The sequence below is a fragment of the Ornithodoros turicata genome, chromosome 4, assembly GCF_037126465.1.
Source record: "Ornithodoros turicata isolate Travis chromosome 4, ASM3712646v1, whole genome shotgun sequence".
In the NCBI taxonomy this organism is placed as follows: domain Eukaryota; kingdom Metazoa; phylum Arthropoda; class Arachnida; order Ixodida; family Argasidae; genus Ornithodoros; species Ornithodoros turicata.
Genome location: NC_088204.1, coordinates 67,899,304 through 67,919,891, shown reverse-complemented (window position 1 = coordinate 67,919,891; position 20,588 = coordinate 67,899,304). Strand labels below are relative to the sequence as shown.

The following is a 20,588-nucleotide window of genomic DNA, read 5'->3' as shown; positions in this document are numbered from 1 at the left end:
GTGAGGAAACATTTATTGCACGAAGTGTACCGAGATTCTGTGTTCAATGAAAAGGCGGTCTCTCAGAAGCAGTGCACCATCCAGAGTATAAAGCAAACGATGTACACCATTTCGAGACTCAAGAAGAGCTTGGTCCCGTACGACGACAAACGCTATCTCGTGGATGCCGTACACTCCTTCCCTTATGGGAGCTGCGAATACGGTAAGCTTTCCTAGTGTTTTGACGCGTATCGCATTACGATAGTACTCCCTCTTTGTGCAGCAACGGAAAACCCGGAAGAGAGCCCGAGACCGTCGACGTCAGGCATCGAGTAACCGCGGAACAAAGAGCTGCACGCGCATGTAATCGAGAATAAAAGTTCTAGTCGAGACATCCCTCTCTCTCTCTCTCTCTCAGACAGGAGAAGCACGGGTCATCGTGGCAGTGTGGTAGCGGAATGGGTGTACGAAAAGAATGACCATTCCGTCATCGTGCTGGTGCAGTGACCCGCGCAATGACGACGCTGCGATGAAGGTTCCCCATATCCTTTCTCTTGAGGCAAGTCAGGGAGGGTGCAGGCATCTATCGACCAAGTCCTTTGTATGTATTCAATAAAGATGTTTCAGTGAAAGAACACACAGAGTCTCGTCAAAGTTATTCGGACTGTTTAATGCGTTGCATGTCAATAACCAATCGGTATTTCAATAAATCAGTGACAAAGTTGACGATGTAGACTGCTTGCAAATGTCGCTGCTTCCGCAGGGCGTGCTTAATATGAGCGATGGCACGAGCGAGAAGGTCCACGATGTCTGCAGCGATGTAGTTGAATTCTGCGTTGGCCAAGCTCACAAATTCGCTCATCAGTCCCAGAGGTCCGTCCGGAACCGTTATGCAAACGTTCTTGTAACGGGCGTAAATTCGTCGCACCATCTCCTGCAGCGGCCCCGGCGAGATCTCTCCTATATTGCCAAAGCCTACCATGTCTATCACGTAGCGAAAAGCAGTGATGACGAGCTCGTTGCGGGGACTTTCGCTGTTGAAACATTCCTTCTCCACTTCTTCCCAAGAAGCGTGGGTGCGGGAACAATTTTGTAAAGAGTGGTAGCTGAACATCTTCACGTAGTGATGACGCGAGCGCGGTGCGCGCTGCCTTTATAGAGATAAACGCGCGCGCGCGCGCAAAGAACGGAGAATGAAAGCGAAACTGAAAAGCCACCCGTCGCCGCTAGGAGCGCGCGCGCGCGCAGCAGAGAGCCGAAACCGAAAACAGCCGCGGCCGGCGCAGAGGGAGCTAGCAGCGCGCGCGCGCATGCGCGGACGAGTGGAGCAGAGGGCGCGCGCGCGTCGCCTCTCTCAGTTTCTCTCGGACCGTCGCGGAAGACGGACGTGCGCTCCGCGCGCTCGCTCAGTTTCTGGCTGCCTCTCGTAGAGAGCAGACGTATGTTCTCCGCGCTCGCTCAGTTTCTGCCTGGAAGTTGCCGCGGGGGAAAAGGTGAGTGAGTGATTTGACGCGCTCCTTTTCTCGTATGTTTGCCGTGTTTAGCGGTGACCGCGCTCGTGTTAAGCCTTTTCTCGCATGTTTAGACTTGTTTTGCGGTGTCCAAGCCTGTTGACGCATGTTTAGCGATGTGTGGTTCCCGCCTTGTGTTAGCTGCATAGTGTTGTGGTTAGGGCTAAGCGATCGCCCCCGTAAGCCTCTTTCCTCGTATGTTTGCCGTGTTTAGCGGTGACCGCGCTCGTGTTAAGCCTTTTCTCGCATGTTTAGCGATGTGTGGTTCCCGCCTTGTGTTAGCTGCGTAGTGTTGAGGTTAGGCCTAAGCGATCGCCCCCGTAAGCCTCTTTCCTCGTATGTTTGCCGTGTTTAGCGGTGACCGCGCTCGTGTTAAGCCTTTCCTCGCATGTTTAGCGATGTGTGGTTCCCGCCTTGTGTTAGCTGCGTAGTGTTGTGGTTAGGCCTAAGCGATCGTCCCCGTAAGCCTATTTCCCCGATGTGTACTGTTTTCTGTTTAGCAGTAGCGGTTAGACCTTTTCTCTCGCATGCCTAGACTTGCTTGGCAGTGCTGTCATTTTTACCTGCCGCTAGTATCTTGTTCTGTCTTTCTCGTCTAGAGCTATGATGGTGGCGCCATCTGGTGTGATGCCTTGCAACTAAGTGGCCACCTGTCGTCGATCTCTGCAACTGCTGGGTGCAAACTACCAACATGGCGGGCGCTGGTCACTCGGGTGTTGCGGAGCGGCTTCTTCGCCGCGGCATCGTTGATTTTCGAATAAATTGTTTCTCTCCACTCTATTTCCATCTTTTTATTTTATTTTCTGCCTATTATTTTTCTTTTTTATGGACTCTCATGGTGCACAACGCTCAGCTGGTCTGGACACGAGTTAGACTTTCCCCAATTAGTGTGGTGGCTCCCTGGAGGGTGCTGATTAATGTGGGGGGTCCCAATTAGCTCTAATTGCCAATTAAATCGTGTTCAGGACAGTTGAGCGTTGTGCACCATGAGAGTCCAGTACTTACTACTTACGTGCAAGTGAACACAGTATGCTTACATACTCAGCAATCGTCCAGCTCCTGGGCAGATTTCAGGGGAATGGTGCCGACATTCGTCATGAAAGACTACCGAAAAGCTCTGGGAAAATCGCAGACAGGATTCGAACCCGTGTTACCTCGCTGTCTTAGCACGTAAGGCGACCATTCTAACCACTATGCCGCGCGAGGGCTCAATGGCTGTGGTCGCACTGATGCTATGGAAGAACGCCATATCGAGGGTCAGCGCGCATTCACACGTGCGTAAGGATGGATTGTAATTAATTTCAAGTTCTCGGTTGGATTAATTTTCTTCGAGATTATGTTCTCCTCGTCTCGATCCTTTTGTCCATAGTCATCTCCCATGGTACGTCCGCAATGTTGTCTCCCCATAATGGTCACACTAATTGTAATGTTACCTCACTGCGGCACGTGAAACATTGCCTGAGCAACACAATCGTAATATTTCTAAAATGCATCGCCTCAAAATGCTGACCGCCTTTTGTTTGTGCCGGAACCGCGCAGACGCCGTTGTTTTGGAACCGTCCCTTAGCTGAGAGTGAAAAGCGATGCGTTTGCTAATATCTGGAGCAATGCCCTATGTAGAGACATGATGACCTTCACTTCCACGCTTACTTTCTGATGTCGCGCCACGGGGGACGTAGTTAATAAAAAGTTAAGATGGCAGCCTATATGACAACCTGGTTCGGCTTGAATACACAAAGGCAACAAGTGAATAGATAGTTTCATATTCTCTACAGCCTATCATAGATCCTCGTAGAGCAGAGGACCTATTGCAGATATCGCCCGCCCGGGGTGTGCAAATAGAGCAGTGTCAGCCCATGACAAGGAATGCCTCTAGTAATGTCTTCGACAGAAGCGTAGCATGATTCGTCGAAACTTCCACGTCACCATCACCACCTTGTAGGTGTTCCACTTGTGTGTGCGCCATATCAGCACTATCGGTCATGGCGTCGTCCTCCTAGATACAAAGCGTAGCTTAGAACCGGTGGCATCTAACAGTCGGAGACATATGACACGACACCCAAAAACAGACCTTATGAATGCTAACTGGCGCGCTGTCTTTCGATAACCACTGCCTTATCGAGCGGTGACGGAGGCTTGAACATCGTGCACCCATCCAAGACATTTATCTCCGCAAGGCGCTGTAGAGCAGCGTACGCTTACAGGGCAGGCAAAGGTTGTCACTCCTGTGACTGTCCATGTTTCCGAACCCATAAGTATGATTTTGCCTCATTGGGCAGGCATGTAGTATACAGGAGGCCGTGGTGTAGTATAGTCTCTCCTCATTGCGGATCGCGGTCTGCTCAGCAGCCTTTTGGGCCATGTAGGGAGCGCCAATGTGGCAGGTAAACGAACTAAGTGTGGTATAGCTTTTTCTTGGGAGCTTTCGGGCGTGGTGTAATCCATGGAGGGCTAGCTAGAGGGAGAAAAAAAGATACAGTAAGTAACACACAACTGACTATAAAGGGAAAGTGTCATATATTACAAGCAGTTAATTAACAGGCCATCGTCGCATTTTCAGTATACAGGTTTGTTATGCCCACGATTTGGGCTTGTTGGATCAGTTTCGCGAGCGATGCCTTACTCTGGGAAATTAGGAACTCGCTGGCCTCCTCTCGGACGGAGTGGTACCTGAACGCATGCGAAGGAAATGCCTCTTTATGGCTTCCACAAAGAAGTACCTCCTCTGCAAGCCTTCGCATTTTCCGTAGTGGTCAGCATCGATCAAAGCAGACACGCCTTATGTGTCAGCTTCCAAGAGTTTTGGCCCTTTGGCTCGATCTCTCTGACGAACTACGAAGCCTTTTATCATGCTGCTCTTGTGCACGAACTGCTCGCGTCAATAAGCGTCCTTTCTACAGCGACTACGACTTCATGACGCAGGACACCTCTGCTTCTCTGTAAAATGGGTCTTCTAGACTCGACCAAATGCCCCACATGCGCTGTCAAAGCTGGTATTTGACATCCTCTTTGGGGCCGTCAGGGTCGCAGATCATGCGCAGAAGCGTTGTGAAAAATGTCCTTTTCCGGAGAGGCGAAGACCGCTCACCGTTCCTCCTCTGACTTAGCCCTAGCTACTCTGGAGTAGAGGCAAGCCGTCTTAGCGTATGGGTACTTAGTCTGCGACATTCCGTATCCACGTACTATTAGTTCGTAGTTTTAGTGCAGCAAACAGAGCGTGCTTAACCCAGCTGTTGGAAGAAAACTTATGTAATGTAGTAGGTTTCGAGCAGAGTCGGCACGAAAGCTAAACTTTATTAAACGTGACTGCGACCAGTTCCCGTGGCATAGTGGTTGGGATGATCGCTTTCCACGCCGAGACTGGGAGGTGACACGGGTTCGACTCCTGCCACCGGCTGCGCTGCCTGAGGTTTTCCCTGGGTTTTGCGAAGACTTTCTAGACGGATGTCGGCACAGTTCCCCCTTAAGTCGGCCCAGGACGCATACCAACACCCCCGTCCCTCACTCCTTCCTGCTGTCCTCTCTCCATCTGTCAACGTCTGTACGTCGCTCATAGCCACAGTTGCTTCGCGGCGCTAACACGGAAATTTAAAAAAATGTGACTGCGCAGTAGAGCTCCAGACTGCTGAAGTTCTGATCGCAACTTCGTGAACACTAGAGCAGCAGTAGGAGGAAGCTATCGATGTATAAAGTTTTTGTGTCCACTTCGACTTGCCCTTGGGAATGTGCGTCCCTTGTACACGCAAACAAAACCAAAAGTAGGAAGGAGAAAAACAAATCGCCCCCGGGTGGGCTCGAACCACCAACCTTTCGGTTAACAGCCGAACGCGCTATCCGATTGCGCCACGGAGGCCGGCAACATACGGTCGCCGGCAACATACGGTCGCAACCGCTATCATGACGTGAGGTGTGTGTGGTTGCTCTGTTGCGTTGCTATGGGACTGGTTGATAACACCTGGAACTAGAAGCGCTCGCGCGGAAAAAAAAAAGAAGAAGAAAAGAGCATGTGTTCGTCTGTGCGTAATATGACCTGGCTTTTGGGCGTTTTCTGTGGCGGATCCTGCAAGTGTCCAAGGAACGGCTGCGCGCGTGCGGAGGTTTCAGTTTCCCAGAGGGAACACTATCTCCTGTGGACGTCCTAAATAGATCCCACTGTCCACATCCGAAAATGGATGTCCGTAGCACATATCTCGCGGTGATTTCGAGGATCGTGCTAATAACGTCCAAGATGGGATGTCACATAGAGCATTTATCGCGCACGGGATAGAGAAACCTACTTGGTGTAGCAGTAAGAATCACCGATATTATATTGATAGTGAGTTAATACTCCAATCAATTCCTCACGTCTGTGTTGTTTGTGCATGTAATTCAATTAATCGTAGATACGTCACCCTTCCATTTTATCTCAGAGGTGAGCAGGGCTCTCAAATTTGCGGAAGGTAACACAGCAGGTAGGTAGCAGAAGGGGAAGGTAACGGAAGGTAGCAGATGGGGTAAGTTCGCTAATAGTCCTGGTGGTTTACAGGGCTGGTATCCCAAAGGAGAATACTGAGGGATGCTGGCATGTTTTCTGTGGTACCCATCGCAGAGCAAGATGCGTTAGCACACCCCTCCCTCTCCTGTGGCACAATCGTTTCTCCCTTCCCTCTTTCACCCTCCCCTAGCTGCAACGAGCCGCTACTCCAGAGCAGGCTTATCGGTCTTTCCCCCAACTTTAGCCCACCCCACACACAACGATCACAAAGCAAAGAATATAGTCACTGCTCTCTCTCAGATTTCTAATGAAGAGCTATGGTGTTTTTTAGAGTGGAGAGCTCTACGTGTCACAGCCCGGTCCCCAACCTACCTTCCCCATGACCTTCCTCTGCGTTCGTATCCTCTGGCGGGCCCGCAATAGACGATTTTAGAAAATCCCAGTTCTTCTTGCGTACGCGTTGCATCCTGGGAGATTACTGGAATGAACTGTCCATCACGTTCGTTTCGTTCTCGCTGACCTTGACCTCCCTTGGACAATTGGCAAAGAGAGAAACAGCGCCATTTTTAACATGTTCAAAAGCACTGTCCTTGTGACTTGTGAGCACGGCGGCAAGCGCCCCATCACACGCGCGTCTGCAGCGTCTGCTCTTCAGAGAGGAAGCGCCACGCGGACGAATGAAGCAGGAATAGGGTAGGCCAGAGTAGCTCTATAGCACGAATATGTGATTAAGCAACCGCTAAAATTTCCCTTTACTTCCCGCACTTCAGACGTATGTCGGCACAGACCGCATAGAAATCGGCCAAGAACGCGCGTGCATTCCGCGAGGGGGTTAGTTGTGACGTTTCCCACCTCTGTGAGGCCGATAACGACTAGCACTTTCACCACCACTAGAGTCACTAAATAAGCTACGCTTCTGAGTATCGACACTGAGTTCCAAGAGAGAGCATGCGCCATCTTGTTTCCGCGCCACGCTACCCGTGCGCACAAGCATTGCGCATTGCGCACGTTAGCGCGCGGTGCCATCTATCGTGCGTGGGGGAAATGTTCCTTTCGTTTACAAGCAGCAGTTGACGGTCTTGAGCTCACCTTGACATCTTCGGGACGCTCTGGTGGACAATACAAGGATTATCGCACAACAATCACACACGATCCCACGGCGAGCATTATGTTTGCCGTCTTTGATCCTCAACTAGGGATGGTACGGAAACAAGATGGCGCTCCCACTCTCCCTTGGACCTCAGTGTCGATACTCTCCACCACCTGAGAGAAGCACCTCTCTCATTCGCGAGACCCAAAGTTCTCTCGTGCCCGAAAAACACACACACACGCTAATTTTGGGTGCGAATATGCACCCCATGACTTGTAGTCCTAATTTCTACACTTATTGACTTGTTTTATTAGTCATTCTATGTTCCTTTAAGTACACTTCCACTTTAGTATTTAGTAACGCATTTTAAACATAAGTTTATAGTACATTGCAAATGTCTGAGCGGGATTAGCCCATATTCGTGTTCATTTCGTAACCTAGCTTCCACTCTCTGGAGAACATGCCAGGCTTGGGGCCTACTACCCTCCCCTAGCTCAAGGTTATGTTACCCACACAGATTTGATTTACCCGATCGACGCAAAAAGATTTTCTGGGGGTCGCCCACCCCAGTAAACTTGCTGTAGTTGCTTGCATGAGCTATTGTACGTTTGTCTGCAAACAGCATACGAGTACACTCTAAATCCGGCACCCGATATGTACCGCATGAAAGAGGACTCGCACCTGGGCTAAGCGGTACACATGAGATACAGTCCTCAATCAGCAGGTACAGTTCGCGACCACTGCGAAGTTCAAACGGTACAAGCAAACTATCAATATCCCACAGAACTCCCAAATTTGTCTCACACGTCACAGATGTCACGCGTATACTCACAACGTCCGCTGTATATCCACGATGAGACGTCACAAATATCCCCCAGTGAATATTATGTGGATATACTACGAATATCACAACAATGACATTTCTTTACATTACAAGGATTTCTTGTGTCGATAGCAGCCATTTCCAGCATTCTCAGTATGCGTGACAATTTCATTTTTTGCATAAAAAGGTTATAAAACCATCCTTAAATAAATAACTTCTCACTTCAGACATGCAGAACAGAACAAATAAAAAAGCTCTCGGAGAATAAGCTGCTAGTGAACACCGACTGTTGGTGTAACGTAGAATTCACGTTGTCTAATGTTGACTAATGTTGAACAATGTTGTATGTAGGTAGATAGTGCTGAAACAGCGCTGTTTCAACTGTACCTGGTCAATGGTGGACTGTGAACATAAAGAACAACATTGATTTTCCAAGAGCCACTCAGCTAAAGATTTACGCAGCAAATATTTGCGTGGGTTCTGCATTGTACCTTGAACCAGGGATCGGAAACGGTATTTTTTTTGTCCGGTTCGGGTTCGAGCTCAGGCATATTGGTTCGGTTCGGGTTTAGCTTCGCTGAACCGAAATTATCAGCTTGAACCGGTTCAGGCATATCGGTTCGGTTTCGGCTCAGGGAGAACCCCCCCCCCCCCCCCCCCCTGCGCACACAGAGACAAATATCAGTCAGCGGTGCGAACATTTACAAGGATTGGAACCGTTACTTTTGTGGTCCCGGTTTAACCGGTTCATGTGCAGTAATTTTGCTACATGAAAGCGAGCTTAGCTCACCGTACACGGTTGTAAGAGAAAGGTGTGAGATAACCGTTTAAGGTGAAAAACCTTTGAGGGAAGCAGGTGAAAACACAAGACAAGTAATAAACACATTTATTATTTACCTGATATGTTACTGTATTGTACTCTCGCGGTCGTCTGCAGAAAATGAAAAGCGAAGTGCTGGAGTATTTTTGGCAGAACCCGGTCAGCGTCCTATTTTGCTGCGGTAAAACACTCGCGCTACAGTCACAAACTTTTACTCGCATCTGGCATCTTACAAAAAATAAATAAACAAACAGAAAACGGTCGGTCAGTAGTACAATTATTTCACCTCTGAACCGATTCCCGGTACCGGTAACCGTATGAATTTTTTCGGTTCAGTTCCGGTTCGGTTCAGGAGAAGCAAAAAAATTGTTCGGGTTCGGTTCGGGTTCAGTTCCGGTTCCGATCCCCGCCTTAACATATTGTCAACCTTTATCACGAACGGAAAAGTCGTTGCGTCTTTGCTCAACATGCTGCGCACCCAATTGTGCCATTCGCATGTAGAGGAAGGCCTGTTTGATGTGGTACTTATCTAACTCTTTCCTCATAATAATAATATTTATTTTATACCCTCATAGTCATACCTTTTCTAATCATGTTTGTAACGACTCATCACGTATCGCGCCATAGTCAATAAACAAAAGAGAGAGAGAGAAAAAAAAACATATTTTATCTTTTCCACGGGAATTATAATGATCGGTCACGTATGTTGAGTGATATAACAAGAATGAAGTTCCCAACAAGCGCGAGCCGAAGCGTAACGACGTCTGCTGCCTCATCGCCATCGACATTCTCCAACCGCCGTTTCAAACAGGCGAGGCGCGTCGTCGTAGCGGTTCGGTAGGCATTGCATGTTACACGGAAGGGTCTTTGGAACTTCAGCATCATGCGTATTTTGTACTGGAATCTCTGGAGCATCGAGGCAGTACTGACCAGTACGCCGAACAACTATGTTGTGCATAACAACGATTGCCGTGGTGTGCGAGAGCTAGCGTTCCTTTGTTCTTCCTTTTGCCTCACTTAAGATTTGTGCGTTGTTGCTTTTCAACAATCACATGTGGTAGAGGTGTGGAGCAATGACAGCTTTGTATCTGAGTAAACAGCTATAGTTTGCTTTACCTACGGAGTCTGGTGCGTATCACTGACGAACTCATGCAAACGGTGGAAGTGTGTGAGATTGTGCGTGTACAGGTACAAAGTGCAAGTGCATTTCTTCGCATCTACTTGATTCAGGTACTGTTTTATAGGTCCTTGTGATATCCCGCATTGGGGATGATGAAAGCAATGGTGAAGCAATTCTATGAACTATGCGCAGCTTGCTAGTAGATAAGCTTGGCTCAGCTACAGTTGTCTTTCATATAAAGGATAGCAGTTATGTTATCACGTTTGACTGCACTGTTTTTCAAAGTTCCTTGTTTTTTGCATGACCGCTAATCTTGCTTGAATGTCATATGGACACGATGTGACTCTAGATTAATAAAACGTGACTGTTTCACAGTATCCACAGACACCCATGGATAGCCTCACACATGTGTAAAGTTCCTGGTGTCTCTACAACACTGAAGAGCCAGGCATAAACCGGAAGACGTCGCTTGGGTCTTCCAGTGATTAGGCTGCTTCCGCATGTAACCATCTATACTCCGAAAGAAACTGCGGTAAGTCACTGTCTTGCATTTGTTCCCACGCTTTGCAGAGTGTCTGTTCTTTACGCCTATTTATGGCAGTGTTTGAGCTGCTATCCCAATAGATGGAATTAACTATGTTATTGTTTATCTTTCAGGGAAGACGGTTCCGAAGTGGCGTAGCAATCACGTGATTAGTATTATCATGACCATTATCGTCTTAGTATGCGTCTTATCAGTGTCACCCTATATTGTTAATAATTAGCATATTTATGTTGTAATATCATTTTGTACTATTAGAAACAGCGTTTTTTGCAGTGCATGTAACATCAGTGTACCTGGTTTATGTTCAATAAACAAGAGTTCGTTGATACGATGTTCTCTGTTGCAGAGTAGTATTTTCCGTAGAATAAGTAAAAATTGCAAAAAAGCAACAAAATACACTAATAATAATACGTCCTGTATATGTCCTCTATATGTCCAAATATCCTTGAGAGACATTCCTGGAACCTTCCCTGGATCAGCAAATGCGGAAGATATACGGGTCCTCTGTCTGTACCACAGACATCAACGGGCTATTCAGCCTAGTCTCTGGGATATCCCAAAATCCCAAGTGGGATATCGTGTAGACGTTTCTGAGACATAAATGGTTTACTGGGAGGGCTCCGAGACCCATCCGTACCGGCTAGGTACCCTTTAAGCGCGATCTGTAGCAGCTGTACCTCATGTGTACCGCGTGTTTCCGGCGCATGAGCAAGAACGCCTTCTCACGATCTCCATGCGCTGCAAAAATATTTCGCGTGATTCCGAATACCAGTCAATAAATTTTCTTATGCAACAGTGCCGTAATGGATCAGCACTATCATTCTATCAAAGAAGTGCAATAACTAGAACCTGTGACCGTGAGGGATCGCACGTTTGGGAAGAATGCGTTTCTTGCAACCGCTGGCAAATCAGTTTGTTTTGAGACGTCGGGGAGCGAGGACGAGTCTGCTCGGCCTTTGAAGAAACTCGTTCGACGCTTTCAAGATTGGAGTCATTTAAGGTGCGTATTATATCTATGAAGTAATTATTCGTCCGCACGACGCATTTTCGTTCATCTTCGCTCTGATTCCCAGTGGTCCTGATCACCGGCAGGCTGGACACGACGACTGAGGGACGGAGACAGCGAACTTTGCGCTTCATGCACGAACGTTGATGCGTGGATTAGAGAAGCCTAGATTGCACTTTACACCTGGATTACAAAAGCAAGTAGGCACATTTTTCAGGCAAGCTATTTCGTTTGTTGGATTTTTCTACATTGGGGGGGGGGGTATTTTCTCCTAGCTTACGTCCAGCCGCTGTCGTGAATGGGTGAGTCAGTCATCCTCTGTGGTTGGTGTTACGTTCTGCGGAAGAAATGGAAGTTGGGGAAGAACAGCAATCCAAAGGTGTGGAAGAGATAAAGAAGCGTGACCACAGAGCAGCTGCAACTGTGAAGGAGAGATGCAGTGGTCAGCGTTCATCCATACACGTTGCGCCCAGTGTGTTCGGCGTTTGTGGGTCATGACAATGCACGCTCGCGATGGACAAGCATCACCCATGAAATGGATGTAATTTTCGAATAAAGGTATTTGTTTGTGATACGTGTCGTACAGCGTTGCTTCCTGGGGCTGTTAATATATCGTAGAGGAGGGGAACCACCCCGACGGGTAGGCCTAAATCGCTGCGCCCTGTCCGTTACATGTACCGCATGTGAGGGCGCTTGTACCTCTTAAAATTAAGAGGTACGTTTTTTAAAAAATATACCTCTTGATTGATTGATTGATTGATTTTAAAAGAAAAAAATGGAGATGGTTGTCTCGAGCCACTCGGGACTGGCTACTCAAGGACGCGTTATTAATAAAAGAAAGGGAAACTACACTAACCTCGACGCTTTGAAACGCTTTGAAAGAAGAAATGAGAACATCATCACCTAGCTTGGCACCAAAAGCGAAGTCTCAAGGCACTAAAAACAAAGAGCGTCACAATGTGTCAAAGAGGTCCGTCGAGACGAAAAATTGCACAAGGGCGCGCATGGCAGGTATGAGCTGATTTGCTGGCCAGCACCCAAGAACCTTTTCGGTGGAGTATGGCCGATTATCCAGGCGAGACAGGGACGACAGAAGGGTACATCGGTGTGCACTGTACCTCGGGCAGTCTTGGAGTATATGATCCACGTCCTGAACTACATCACACAGACTGCAGTTGGAGGACGGGACCATGCCGAGATTAAACAAAAGTCGTCCACTGTATGGCACGTTGAGGCGAAGCCTGTAGATGAGCGACGTGATGGGTCGAGGAAGCGCTGACGGCATATAAAAACAGAGATCTGGGTCCACCTTGAGCAGGAACGACGTAGAAGGGACACTTCTGCGCCAGTGTTCACTGCACAGACGTCTCATAAGAGTACCAATTGCTTGCTTCGCGTCCGCTTGGGTGAAATACGTAGGGTGCGTCGGTACGCCACGTGCCACATGAGCCCGTCTCGCGAGTAGGTCGGCATCCTCATTCCCAGGGACGCCACAATGACCTGGGATCCACTGCAAGGTGTTGTTATGTGTATGTGTGACAGCACATGAATACTCCCTGAGGACGTCACACACCAGTGGAGCGAGGGAGCTCGAGCCCAGGGTGCACTGCAGAGCTTGGAGGGCGGTTTTGGAGTGACTGTATATGGTCCAGTGCATCGGCGGTTGACGGGACACAATGAAGGAAAGCGCCATAAGAATGGAATGCAGCTCGGCCACAGCAGCCGACGTCGGGTGCGACAGCTTAGCGCTTCGTTCAATCGACAGCTCAGGGATTACAAACGCACAGGTAGAGCCGGTCTGTGTCGATGAGCCATCAGTAAAGATTTTAATTCTGCCTCCATCGCGATGAAGCAGACTCAGGGTGAGTTGGCGAAGAACAATTGTTGTAGCCAATTTTCTGGAAGTCAAGCCAGGGACATTGACATGCACAGATGGTGCCTGAAGGGCCCATGGAGGGACTGCGGGTAGAACCAGTTTTTTAGGCTTTGGAATGAGGCTGCGGTGAGCTAAAACAGCTTGGCAGTACCCGGATGCTGGTCGCCGAAGAATGTCGCGCACTAATGTGTGACGGTAGTGGCGAGTGAAGAGCCTCATGTAGTGCCCAAGAGGTTGTGCCGTCCGCATAAAGACCAGCGAAGGCTCCTTGGCTTCAGCCATGACAGGGGCAGTTGGCGTTGAATTGTGGACACCAAGGCACTGTTTCATGCTCTTTGCAAGGACGGTTTCCAACACTTGTTCAGACGAAGGACAAAGACTATGCAACACTGGAAGATGGTACATTAACATTTGTCGTATGAGGGACCGGTGCAGACCAAGCAATGCCCTTGTAGAAAGCCCCCAGCGGGCACCACAGAGGTATCGCAGGACACTCAGTCGAGACTCAGCTCTACCTCTCAGACAACAAACCTCTGCTCTCCAGGACAGACAGCGGTAAAGAACCACACCAAGAAACTTATGGTGTGTAACACGCCGCACGACATTCCCACCTATATGAAGCTGAAAGTTCTTCAAATGACGGCGAGTAAAAGGCAAAAAAACACTCTTTTCATGAGAGAGGTCCATGCCTCTGTTTTCCAGGAAAGCAGCAACAACATCAAGGGCACACTGTAAGCGGCGCTGTAGCGCTGGCCACTGCTTGCCGGATGTCCATATGCATATATCGTCAGCATACAAGCTGATGTTGACGCCCCGTGGCATGAGAGCTGGTAGAGCGGCCATCACGACATTGAAGAGGAGTTGGCTGAGGACCCCGCCCTGTGGGACTCCTGCTGTTGTGCTGTGATGAGACGTTTCACCATCCGAAGTCATCAGAAAGACAGTTCTACCACGTAGATAGTTGGCTATCCACCTGAGAGCTCGCCCAGTAACGCTCAGGGAGAAAAGCTCATGGAGTACATGGTCGTGGCTTGTAGTGTCATAGGCTCGCTTAATATCAAGGAATGCTGCCACGGTTAGTAGACCATCCGATCTAGAGTGTTCTACGTGGGTTACCACATTCAAGACACAATCCATTGTACAACGAGCTCTCCTGAAACCTGCCTGCGCCGGGTGTAGGAGCGCCCGGGACTCCAGAAACCAGTCAAGGCGGTCCAATATTAGCCTTTCCATTACCTTGCCCAAGCAGTTTGTGAGGCTAATGGGACGAAATGAAGCCAGTTCCCTTGGTGACTTCCCTGGCTTCAAAACTGGGATAACTCGAGCCGCTTTCCATACGTCAGGCACGACACCAGTTCTCCAGGAGTCATTAATGAAGCACAGCAGTTTTTCAAGCGACGCATCCCCTAAGGAGGCTATGGCCTGATACGTAATCCCATCGGCCCCAGGTGAGGGTCCTTTCCTAGAGTGGGAGATTGCTAACTGCAACTCGTTGATGGTAAATTCCAGGTCCATGACAGGGTCACAAGCCATGCAGCCAAAATCAACACCACTAAGGGCATCAACAACCGATTGCTTGTGGGCGTCAGTCGAAGAGGCGAAAGATGGCCGTGTGAGGAGACAGCAGAACTCTTCACCAGCTGTAATTTCTGAGGTCTTCAGATGAAGCGCGAGAGCTCTGAAGGGAGCCTCCTGCTCAACAGGGCAACTAAGTGTCTTAACAATCTGCCATATTCTTCCTGTAGGTGTATAAGGGGAAAGCGTGGAACAGAATGACTTCCAGCTTTTGCGACCCAGGCGCTGAAGGTGTTTTCGGATGACGCTACGAAGCCTACATACTTCCTGGTAATCCTGTTGACTTCCAGAACGACGGAACCGGCGCTCTGCTGGGCGTCGTATTGTTCCTAGGCGTTCAAACTCGACATCAACACTTGAATGCGTTGCTGGAATGGGGACCTGTTTTGTTGCGGTAGACACGCTGGACGCCAGGGCCAGGACGCCAGGATGCTGGACAAGTCTGGACGATATTAAAATGTACCTCTTGGCCAAGCGGTACTTAACCGTTATATATGCGTTACCTGGTTTAGAGTGTGAGACGAATTTATGACGCTGAAAACGAAATGGATCGACATTCACCGTCAGTCAAGTTTGAGTTTGATTACAGAAAGAAAAAAAAAAAAGAAAACTGCCAGTAAACTTGCTCTTCCTCTGCACAGTTTATCGTATATTGGAAGCCCGTCGAGGAAGCTGACACATTTGCGAGTGACTCACACTTGGTGAAGAGCTTAGCGACGCAAATTGGAAACGGACTCGTAATAAAGAAAAATGTGCGCCTCGCTTTAGGTGAATGGCATGTTCAAGACCACGATGCTTGAACACAGACAGAGCAAACACCGCCTGGCGGGAGCCATTTGGACAAGATCAGTTGTTGGGAAATAATTTATGCGCAAAAGCATGTCAAACGTGGCAACCATTTTGTGTCAGTCTGTTTGCGGTCACATTCGACGTGTCCGATGAAATATGTAGCTCTCTTTGCCTTTTTACCGCAGTTAAGGAAAGCGCACCCATAAACGCCCCATTCTCTCGACGCAAACGTGATCAGTTCGAAAATATCAACGGACCGAAATTGAGGTACAAAATCAAGGTAAGGTTTTTGAAGACTTCGCAGCAAATATGGAATGGACTTCGAAATTTGGAGAAGCACCTAGAAAGAATGCGTACATAAAGGCAACAAAATTTTTACGCTGACCTTCGCTGACCTACGCGATTTAAGTTCCTTACCAATTTTAGTATCAAAGGTTTTGCCAGTTCCCGTTCAGTCGCATGAGTACATACCTGGGATTTCGCCTTCGCCGCATTCAATTTCGCCATTAGGAATGAGATACTATTTGAAAAGCTGTAGCTGGTATTTTAACTTCACGGCGTAGATTAGCAGCTCGTTGTTTGTATATCCAGCACACCAAGCTGTACAGGTGACAGAGAACACCTAATGTTTTTAAGTTGCGGTCACAACCACGGTGGAACGGCGCCTGGTGGGAAATAATGCCCGGCTTGTCAAGCAACAATGATCTATTTTCCCGACTTCTTTGATGCTCCTGATGGCTACGTAGCCAGCACGTAGCGGACTTCTTTTTGTTTTAGACACAGTGTTATGCGCATGCAATGTAGGTTTTGCCACCGTGTTTGACGAGCAATGCGCAGTTGTTGACGACTTCGGCACAGTGTTTCCCGTAATTCTACATTTAAATTCTCTTAAAAACATTGTGCCTAATTGGGATGAAAATTGTTACTGAAGAGTGCTGCTGAGGGCTCAGGCTATTGAATGGCTAAATTCTAAACTGCTCTACAGTATTTTTTAGGAATTTCTTAGACAATAGAGCGTATAAACAAAATACAGAAGCCGACACTGAAGATTTTTGTTTAAGTTTAATTTGTACAAGCTTTCGCGTGGAGGTCCACGCTTCCTCAGGTACAAAGTGAAGTGGTGACACACATAAGTATATATAGTATAGACACTGCTGTACAAAGAAAGGGAAGAGGAAAGGAGATATGGTGCCACATGTCTGTGTACAATGAATAGCTGGGCAGACGGATAAGTGACCTCTAACCGTTTATACGGTTAAACGGTTAGAGGTCACTTATCCGTCTGCCCAGCTATTCATTGTACACAGACATGTGGCACCATATCTCCTTTCCTCTTCCCTTTCTTTGTACAGCAGTGTCTATACTATATATACTTATGTGTGTCACCACTTCACTTTGTACCTGAGGAAGCGTGGACCTCCACGCGAAAGCTTGTACAAATTAAACTTAAACAAAAATCTTCAGTGTCGGCTTCTGTATTTTGTTTATGTGATCTACAGGACTTGACTCCCCTCTTCGTATACACAATAGAGCGTAGTATAACTGCATATTTGCGCATACTGAGGGCATAGGAATTTGAGTTTATTATTACAGAGTTTATTATTATTATTATTATTATTATTATGTACATTCACTGGCATAGACAGCACGAATTGGACGGACAGAATTGGAACGTACAGTTTGTTATCTTGATCGTATCTTTATCTTTCTTGTAGTTAATATATATAGAGGATGTTGTGAAGCACTGTCACCAACATCACCGCAGATCTATTACCCCCTCTTGCCGCTTGTGCAGGAAACGTTAAAAACGTTTCCATCCAACCACTTTTTATTCTATTTGTCATATATTTTTCTTCGAAATTCCGCCTTTGCTCCTGCACCTCTGTGCTCGACACTAACCCGGTTCCGTTCGCGTTCAGAGTTTCAGTATTCACTCTTTCCTCATTTTTTACTGCTCTGCATTATAGTTTTAGTGCAACCAAAACACTTACTTCATTCCACAGGAGAGAGAGGAGAAAACTCAAAATGGCACCGCTTTCCTTATTCTTCCCCGTTCTGCTGGTTCTTCTCTCCTTACCTCATTACTTTGCCGAGGAGATTCATTGGGAATGTGTGCCACTCGAAAACGGTGAGTTGGTCGCGCAACGAGATGCTGTATATGTGAATTTATTAAGCAATTCTTATTGTTCCTTGTTTTGCTTAGGCACGGGTTCGCAGGTCATTAATCGTGCCGACCCGTTATTTTCGCTAACGGGCACAGTTATAAATTCTTCTTGGACGCCTGGAGAAGGGTAATACCGGCTGATCGAATAACTGGCGAGTGCATAGGAGTGGATAGGTAGATCAAGGATGTTCTCTTCCTGGCCGGTTCTGCGAAATGAAGTGCCGCACTGATAATATGCCTGCCAGCCACCCTATACACTCGAACTTTCAGTACATTGTGATGCGTGGGTATGCAAGGCGAGGTGACGTGAAGACTGTGACATTGTCAAGTGGTGCTTAAATTTAATACCCGAGGTTTAATAATATTAATAATAACTGGATGGGAATTTCATTTAAATATCTCGCGCGATGACTCTGCCAACATAACGAAGCACGTGGCAGAGAGAGCTTTTTAGCTCTGGTATGCGTTCGGAATATGTTGCTTTAAAGCACCCAAACATTCATATACAGAATATTACATTATATTAGGTGTATCAAAGGAAAACATGGAGCTGTCAGCTGTTGTGTGGGGATTTGTTACTCAAAATTCTCGTAGTACAAGCAAAAATTAATATCAACAGCGAACACGAGTGCCTCGTTGGAGAAGAAACCTCACAAACAGGAACCTCACAAGAGTAATGGTTATATGGGTGGGGAGATGGATATATAAAAGAATGAAAGAAGGAACGGATAGACAGGTGGGAAGGGGTGCGGGACAGATTACGGGGTGATAAAGTTAGCGACCAACCCGCATGTCCGACGTGAACAATATTTCTCAGGACAGCTTCTGCCTTGCGGCAGTAATGCGAAATAATAAGTTCACAGGGTAAACAATAAGACAGCTTGATTGCCAACGACTGCACAAGTACAACTTCTTTCACCCGCCCTAATAACCACTCCCCGCACCGTTGACGAAAGTTTGCCTCCGCTATTCTTTTCTCTACTTTATGATGGTAACATCATTATAATGGGAATTTTCATCGCCAGGGGCTAAACTCTACCCCATCACTGGTGGTGATGAGGAGATTGCAATAATTAGCCCCTTCACCATAAGGATCGAGTCCTATCGTGTTCAAAAAGGTCAAAAGAGCTCTGAAATAACCCACAGGAACAGAACGGTAAATAAACATACGGAGGTGTTTGATATAAAGTGCTTGCGTTCCACACTCTAAGAAAAAAAGGAGTAAAACGGGGAGTAATTGCAGCTTCTACTCCCCTAGATTGCAATTGCTCCCCATTTTAGTCCCCTAACCCAACATTTACTCCCCAAGACTGCAAATTGTCACTGAACTTCGCGAATGGTCTCCTGAATGCAACAGTCTATACGTCAATATGTGCCCTTGGTCAATTTGATGGCATAAGGCTGTATAACTTAGCCAACGTAGCAAGTTTCCAGCCACACAGAGTAAGAAACAGTTAGCGCAACTTTATTCGCAAATTGTGCCCTATGCATGGCGCAAGATTTTATATAACTCGATATATCACGGTTGACGGTTTGCTTCAAAGTATTTTCATGCATGCACACAAATTACGTACCTGGGACTCTTACAGCACCGCGTGAAATGCAGTCTGCACTCTGTGACATTCATTTACTCCCGTGCATTTGCTCCCGAAAGGGACTATTTTTTGTGGCAATGCATTTAGTCCCCAAAAGGAGTAAAAGCACTCCTTATTTTTCTTAGAGTGCAGGGAGAATTTTTGATGATGATGATGATAGGAACAAGAAAGGAAAAGAAGGGGGGATGTGAGCTGCGTCCCGTCCTGTTCATGTTTCTGCCATTTCAGGCGACTGCGACTACTACGGTACGCTACTCAAGGATGGCAGCAGCTACAACAAGGTGTACGATTGGTGTGGTATCGTGAAGTGCAACACCTCAGCCAGACTCGTCGAGATCACCAAGTGTACAATCCCTCCTCTCTGTCTAGAACCGGAGGGGGGTTTTTACCCAGATTGTTGTGAGCACCTCAAATGCATCAACAGCTAACGACTGCGTTCGTTACGAAAAATAGCACGCAATAAAAAGTATGAAAACCAGAGATGGGACGAATCCAGAATTTCTCGAATCCGAATCCGAATCCAGAATTTCTCGAATCCGAATCCGAATCCAGAATTCCTCGAATCCGAATCCGAATCCAAGGAAGGTTCTACGAATTTCGAATCTTCCGAATGCTTTCTTTAAAAAGAGTTTCAAAAATCAGGCAAAAAAGTCTTCTACCGAAAAGTGTTTTGAAGCAGAATTTAATATCTTTGTTTAATAAAAAAACAAAACAAATTTCGGGACAAGACATTGACATTGCACCAATATCGCCATGCAATATTGATGTTATGTTGCTAATGACCACTTTCGTTATGCTGCAACAATGTTATCGAAACAACATTGCAGAAATGTGACACTGCAATGCTGGTGTGACATTGCTAAAGACCGGCTTCGATATTTTGCAGCAATATTACAGCAACAGCAACAACAACAATAAATGAAGAAGTGATGATGACATGGGATGTTTCCCCGTGGTAGCTACAGGACCCTACCCCCACTTCACAGTGGTTAATATGAGAGGTTGAATTATGGTGAGATTGAAGCGACGACAGGTCGGAGTTCTGTTTAGAGCTCTTCGAGGAGTCCAGTGGCCTGCATGAAAGCAAAATGGGAGCGAAGAGCCCAGCACTGACGCGTAGGGGAGCTCCATGGGCCAAGTACTTTGGACAGGCTGAATGGTCTATGGTCGAGGAGTACTTCTACAGTGTTGATGCAACAGTGCCAATGACCAGTTACTTTAC

The 20,588-nt window shown here is 47.3% G+C and overlaps 3 long non-coding RNA genes and 1 other non-coding gene across 4 annotated transcripts; 3 read left to right on the top strand and 1 right to left on the bottom strand.

Annotated features, from left to right (window-relative positions):
• Positions 1-1,357: 1,357 nt before the first annotated feature.
• LOC135393368 (uncharacterized) lies at positions 1,358-2,265 on the top strand. Its single transcript, XR_010422594.1, has 2 exons — positions 1,358-1,472; positions 2,090-2,265. It is a non-coding gene; the product is annotated as an uncharacterized LOC135393368 (long non-coding RNA).
• A 3,004-nt stretch (positions 2,266-5,269) lies between these two features.
• Trnan-guu (transfer RNA asparagine (anticodon GUU)) lies at positions 5,270-5,343 on the bottom strand. The gene has a single exon. It is a non-coding gene; the product is annotated as a tRNA-Asn (tRNA).
• A 5,833-nt stretch (positions 5,344-11,176) lies between these two features.
• Positions 11,177-11,939, top strand: LOC135393365 (uncharacterized). Its single transcript, XR_010422592.1, has 3 exons — positions 11,177-11,361; positions 11,435-11,567; positions 11,643-11,939. It is a non-coding gene; the product is annotated as an uncharacterized LOC135393365 (long non-coding RNA).
• A 3,831-nt stretch (positions 11,940-15,770) lies between these two features.
• Positions 15,771-19,846, top strand: LOC135393367 (uncharacterized). The gene is made up of 3 exons (XR_010422593.1): positions 15,771-15,887; positions 17,611-17,735; positions 19,595-19,846. It is a non-coding gene; the product is annotated as an uncharacterized LOC135393367 (long non-coding RNA).
• Positions 19,847-20,588: the final 742 nt, after the last annotated feature.